The sequence below is a fragment of the Macrobrachium nipponense genome, chromosome 36 (assembly GCF_015104395.2).
Source record: "Macrobrachium nipponense isolate FS-2020 chromosome 36, ASM1510439v2, whole genome shotgun sequence".
Classification (NCBI taxonomy): Eukaryota; Metazoa; Arthropoda; class Malacostraca; order Decapoda; family Palaemonidae; genus Macrobrachium; species Macrobrachium nipponense.
In genome coordinates this window covers 43155532-43162777 of record NC_087220.1, presented here as the reverse complement: position 1 = coordinate 43162777, position 7246 = coordinate 43155532, and the positions used below count along the sequence as shown (strand labels likewise).

The following is a 7246-nucleotide window of genomic DNA, read 5'->3' as shown; positions in this document are numbered from 1 at the left end:
TTGAAATAGGTGCAATTAACTGATGGACGCCATAATAGAATAATGAATGAGGAAATAATGACATGAAATAATGACATAATAATTGCGGAGTAACGGAAGAATGTTAATTGGCCTAAAGAAAGAAGATTGGCAAAATAAGTGGACTGATATAAGGACTGAATGAAATAACGACATTGAACTTATGCATAAACGGTGTCTGTGGAGATCATTTGCGGTGAGTTTGTAATATATAATAATAATAATAATAATAATAATAACTAATAATAATAATAATAATAATAATAATAATAATAGTAGATCCTTTATTTCAGCTCAGGGGCATATACATGCAATATGCAAATACGAATACGAATATGAATACATGAGATAACATGATAAAAATGATAATCGGCAATATCCACAAAGTTCTGTCATTTTGAAAAGATCATGTAGACGTAGTTCCTAATTGATGACATAGGAGCGTGTACTTTTAATTGTCATCGTCATTGTTACGTTACGTTCAGTTACGTAGGTTTGTGTATAGACCCCGTACTTTTCAAAAGCTTTGTGGTTTTAAAGTTTAAAAACTCGTTATTGTCACACATGCATTGTGTTGATTGCAATTAGAGGTTGCTTCAAATGGTATTTTTGGCCAAACCAAAAAGAAAAAAAAGAAGTAGGAAATGCGCCGAAGTTTCCTCTGCGTAATCGAATTTCCTGTACAGCATATAATCAAGACAACCGAAAGCAGATCCATCTTTCGGTGGTCTCGGTATAATGCTGTATGAGCAACACCCCATGAAACTTTAACCAAGGCCCGTTGATGGCCTGGACTATATCTTTGCCAGACGCACGCTTATGGATAGCTTTAACCTTAAATAAAATAAAAACTACTGAGGCTACATGGCTGCAATTTGGTATGTTTGATGATTGGAGGTTGGATGATGAACATGTCAATTTGCAGCCCTCTAGCCTCAGCTGTTTGTAAGCTGTGAGGGCGGACAGAAAAAGTGTGGACCATCAGACAAAGGCAGCACAATGGTTTCCTTTTCAGCAAAATTAAATTGCTAATTATATCCTGTAGTGTCACATCTGGATATCATAAATCTTTTTTTCCGACCGAACATGACTTTCCATTTTGTCACACCCTAATAACACGGAAAGCTCAATTACCCAGATCAGCTGACATCCGCACTTTCCCAGATGCTGCCATTTCGCTGACTCCTGCGAAGTCTGTAATAGCGATGATGATGTCACTCTGCTGACGTCCCGTATCGGGACGAAGATTTAGAAGTGTCGCTGAGACGGCTGTCACAAGATTAAGGGTCATTATAATGGATTTAGGTGGCGTTTGCCCGAGTTTAAATAGGCGTCAAGGCGTGAGTGTTGTATGGTGCTTGGCATGCAAAGGACTCGAATGTTTATGCTTAAAAAATTGGTGCCCTTGCTTTCTTTGGGACTTTATCATTTAAAGTTACGCTAGGTTTTATAGTCATTATTCTTGTCGTGCAGATAATATATGATGTGTGTATATATATAATATATATATATATACATATATATGAGAGTCATATCACATTACCGTGATTCATACATATACATCGAGCTACAAATGTCCTTTAATATCTAATTCGCTCTACCTCGGAATCAATATATTTTCATATACGAATGAGATAGAGAGGCGAATAAAGAAAAGAAAGAAACTTATGGAGTGTACAGCGCCCTACTGACGAGCCTTCTGTGTGTATGTACGTAATGGATAATGTTTTTGGATGTGTCCTGCAAGGGTTGCTCACCCTCGACTCCCTAGTTAAACGTATGAATGCGGCAGGGATCAATGCATCCTCTTTCTTTGTAAAGGAAATGTATAAATCTTATGTCTCCTATAGGTGGGGGGGGTGGGCGGGTAGTGCTCCCAGTGCACCTCACGATGTGCACTGTAGGCACTGCTTATGGTCCTTTGGAGCGTCCTTTCGGCCCCTAGCTGCAACCCCTTTCATTCTTTTAACTATACATCCGTTCATGTCGTCTTTCTTCCATCTTAGTGTCCACACTCTCCTAACTTTTGTTTAATTGTGCAACTGCGAGGGACTAATATTTCTTTTGGGGTCATTATCTTTATTATCTTTACAGTCACCTGTTTATGTTTCTACGGTCATCCCCAGCGGGTGTGTTTAGTAAGGCCCTTTGGGGTCACTATCTATGAAAGATCCCCAAAAAGTTCGTCCATAATGCCTGTACATTCTCACAGCGAAGAAAATGAATGAGAGTTCATTAGAGATGATCATGTAGCCTCGTTAGGGAAAAGAGGCTAGACTTGACCGGAGCGTCTTGGTCTGTCATATTTTAGAGCAGGGATTCCCAACCTGTTTGTTCTTCTGTACCCCTTTACTTGGGCATTTTTATAGATTCCTGTGTACCCTTAAAAATTGAGGATTAGAAAAGAAAAACAATGAAACTGATATTGTGGTGTTGTCACACCTTTACTAACTGTGAAGGTCAGTAGGACTGAGTGACTCAAGCCAGAGTTACCCTGCTGCCAGCTACGGTTACAGGAAGTTCCATACTAGTGGAAAATAAATGGTATTACCCCCACTCTTAATGTAACGTAAGTAAAAGCTTTGCTTCCTATAATGGAGAAATAAAAACAAGGGGATAGAACATGTGCAATCTATGCAGAGCACATCATATATTGCACAGTACCCCTTGAAGAATACAAATAATACAAATGCACCACTGGGGCTACGTGTAAACCATGTTTTGAGCCCCTGTTTTAGAGCATAACTGAAAAAGAATGAGGTCACGACTTATAGTATTGAGATTCTAACGTAAACAGACAACCTGGCCTCGTACTTGAGACAGCACGCTGGTGTTTGTTAGTGCTTTTAAGGAGGTCAGTGTTCCGAATTCTTTGAGTATGGTAAAACTGACTATACTCGGTTTTTTTTTCCATCTGTCCACCCGCCTGTGGTGTTTGCGTATGGTAACACTGCGTCCCGGGCTTTAGATAGTTACATTCATCTTACATTCAACAATTTTAATAATATCCTATTTCGAATATTAACGGTGTAATTCGTCTACACTAAATTATAAAAACACTTTTCAGTTGCAAATGTACACCCAGATATCCTTTATTTACCTAAAACTTACACATAGCGTAACTATCTAAAGCCCAGGACGCAGTGTTACCATACCCAAACACCACAGGCGGGTGGACAGATGGAAAAAAAAGAGTGTAGTGTGGTAATTTTATGCCTATTTATTAACTATGTTTTCTGTGAGTAAAAGCTTATTTTAGATAATAATAATAATAATAATAATAATTTAATAATAATAATAATAATAATAATCCCCATAGGAGGGTAGTGGGAGGTGCACTGTTGGCATTACTTAAGATTCTATGTAACGTCCCTTCGGCCCCTTGCTGCAACCCTTTTCATTCCTTTTGCTTTACCCCCTTTCATATTCTTTCTTCCATCTTACTTTCTACCCTCTTCTAACAATTTTTTTATAGTACCACTGCGAGGTTTTTCTCCTGTTGCACCTTTGTATCCTATTACTCCCAAGTTTCATTTTAGCGCTGAAGGACCTCCCAGGCCTTTTGATTACATTTTTTTATACTACTACTACCAATAATAATAATAATAATAATGATAAACTTTGTTTTTGTCGGAACACAATTCAGAACTCCTGTTGCAAGGCACAATCGCGAATTCTGTTTTAGTGCTGGGGTATTACCCCGGATTTTTGTGTTCTTCGAACGCATTTGCTTTTCAGCGAATCAGCGATTGGCATCTGAGCAAATCTGTGTATATGTGTGTTTGTGTGTGTGTAAGAGAGAGAGAGAGAGAGAGAGAGAGGAGAGAGAGAGAGAGAGAGAGAGCAGGGCAACATGACGTTTTCCTGTTTCAGTGTTTGCCAACTACATCTCTCTCTCTCTCTCTCTCTCTCTCTCTCTCTCTCCTTCTCTCTTCTCTCTCACACACACAGAGTTCAGTCCAAGAATAATTGTACACACCATTCATGGCAGGTTTCGCCGACACGCCTTGTCCCGGCGGCCAATGGCCATATCGCTGATCTGTCACATGCCCCGTGACGTCACTGGGAGGCCTGGATTCTTTTCCATTTGGAGAGTGCGGTCACATGACCCATGACGTCACGTGAAAAGGGGTTACAATGTGTAGGGACGATTTTCTTCCACTTTTTTTCGCTTCAGTGGCAACTGTAGTAATGATTAACTGGTTTTTGGAATTTTTGGGATCTTTCTCAGAGTTTTAACTCGGTATGTATCCACATTTGCGATGTGTTTAGTACAAGCCCGTTGGGGATGACAGTAAAGACATAAACAAAATGACCCCCAAGAAATAGTCGTAGGTAACGAGCCCCAAAAAACCCTTCGAGGTCACTATCTAGGAAAGATCCGAAATTTTGGTCATTGTATCTGTATAAATTTGCGTTTTTTTTTTCTTTTAGCATTTCTTGAATATATTTCTTGAATAATTCGTGATATGAATGTAAGGTTATAAAGTGATCATTGTAATTTGTGCAAGAATAACTTATTAAAGTTTTTCATGAAAGGAATATAATTTGGCCTCATTATTCAGTTACGATCGCCCTCTTTGTATTCTGATGATCGTGCCATTGAGCAAGCCTCCTTAGGTTCCGCCGTTGCCCCTTGATCTTGCAACGCCACTTTTAACACACACAGAAGGTGGTAGGCCAATGCAAAAGCCGCTGACCCTTGACATTGTAACACCCAGCGTCACTGACCGCCGATATTGTGACGCCACTTGAAACGTAAAGAATAAGACGCTTGAGAAAACTTACTGTCACTTAGTAGTGACGTCAGTCGTCCAAATAATGTCATAACAGAGGATTCTTGCACCTGCCTGAAGCCCTACAACTCAAGTCTAGATCCCATTCTGGGTGAGGAGGACGAAGGAGGCGCCTCGTTGGATGGGGTGGGGAGGGAGAGGGGTTGACAGGTTGAATGAGGCTACGCCCTATGACAAGGAAGCCAAACGCTGACCCAAGTTCTTTGCACTCTCAGCGCCTTCTGCGGGTATACTCCACCGCTCTGTTCTACCTAGTTCCCTCTCGTTACCTAAATAAAAAATAGAGCACTGCGCCCCCGCAGTGAAGTCGTTCGGAATATCTGCCCAGATTTAAGGAAGGGAGATTCACAGTTCGAACTTAAGAAGTTTGTTTTTTTCTAAGAATTGAAAGATTTTCTCGTTGATATGCTGGGGGATAACTTCTAGCATGTTAATACTGTTGGTATCTTGACTAGTTCAAATGTGTTTAGATTATATTTCGTATTCCTTTGCCATTTTTATTTTGCCAAATTGCATAAGCTTCATATTATTATATTTTGTTTGGTACATTTGATTTTGTCGGTTATATTAAGGGCTCACGCATTAGTAAGCCCTAGAGAGTCTCACATCATCATTATGTTAAGTGATATTGACAGCAGCCTTCAAAGGCTATTCGTATCTTGATTTGCCGATGATTCTCGATTCTCAGCCATACCAGACTCGAAAGAAACCGAAGGCAATTCGTAAATGAGATGGATAACGATATACTTTACACCATAGGCATCCTCTCTCGTAACTGGACACATTTGGACAAGTGCACTTCGTTAAGAAATCACAATATTTCACTCATTATCTTAATCCACAAAGTAGACCCATGCATTTCCCCAGAAGAAAATTGAGTCAGTACCCGAACTGGTATATTTTTCTTAATCACAGGTGATTAAGAGTGCAGTGGCCAGGTCATTAGCTTGTTATTGAAAAGAATCATGACTCCAATTAGTCCTCCTGGAAGCAACGAGAGGAACATTGAAGGGATAATGAAGGAGTAAGAGAATATACACACATACATACATATATATAATATATTTAACTATGTATCAAAATATGAAGCCACGAAAATATTTTGATAATTAATTCACTGTACCTAAGGAATAACTCACACTCTGGGGGGGGGAAAATATTTAGTTAATAATTACTTCGAACTGAGGACTAAGCTCTTATCAGTTATAATTCCCTTTTGGTGTAAGTTATTCCTATATATACATATATGTATATATATATATATATACTATATTATATATTATATATATATATACATACATATATGTGTATATATATATATATATATATATATATATATGTGTGTGTGTGTGTGTGTGTGTGTGTGTGTGTGTGTGTTGTGTGATGGGGAAAGGAGATAACTTCCTAAAAACATTGTTTGTACCGCGTGGACTTTCACTTATCAGGAACAATCTTGCTTGATTGTGTCATTCAATGTACTTAGCTATCTTAACAACACAAAGTTATAAAATCTTGATTGTAAAATGAAATATGTGTTTCCCTAAATGCATTTATTCTTCTAATAAAATTCTTATAAACCTACACCTTTAAATTGGTTAGTAATTACCGAGTCTTTATCTTTAAAAAGGCACTTGTAACTTTCATAACTTGGTAACTTGTATTTCAGTTTTACGTAGATTTTGGGCACTTGTAAATGATTTCTATAAGTTCACAAATCACTAGGAACCCTTCAGGATTCACTTCTACGATATCTCTCACAGCCGCTGTTCGTGCCTTCCCTTCAACTGCTTCTCGTCTCCCCTCGGATTCTTCGTTTACATCGCCTTTCATTTGAGGCCGCAATTGGTATCACTTTTCTCACTTTCCATCAGTATGGGCTCCCTTTTCCATGATTGTCTCGAGTTCGACTTTTCTATGGGTTTAGTTCGACGGTTGCTATCGCGTACTGCAACGGCTTTCGAAAGGTCACTGGGCGAGGTCAAGATTGCTATTAGTCCTTATTCTCGGCTGACCTGTTACCTCTGTTGATTGGTTTACAGGTCAGTTGGTGTCAGAGTCGTTATCACCTCCTCTTTGTTTTTCTCTATGACTTTGTCAGTAATTTTCTGTGTGCCCTTATTTGTTATTTAAGATATTTAGGTTACTCGGTTACCAACATCGATTCTATTGTGTATATATATATATATATATATATATATATATATATATATATATATATATATCTATATATATATAGTATATATAGATCATATATATATATATATAATATATATATATATATAGTATATATTACTCATTGAAGATTTGCCAGTTAATTTCATATAATGTTTTATATTTATAAAATATATAATAAATATAATTACTCGTTGAATGTTTGCTAATTAATTTTTCATTATAATGATATTGACTATACATATATAATTAGAAAGCCT

The 7246-nt window shown here is 37.9% G+C and overlaps 1 protein-coding gene across 1 annotated transcript in view; it reads left to right on the top strand.

Annotated features, from left to right (window-relative positions):
• The window catches only part of LOC135203581 (excitatory amino acid transporter-like), a 224441-nt gene that overhangs the window by 84587 nt on the left and 132608 nt on the right, over positions 1 to 7246 (top strand). The window lies entirely within an intron of this gene.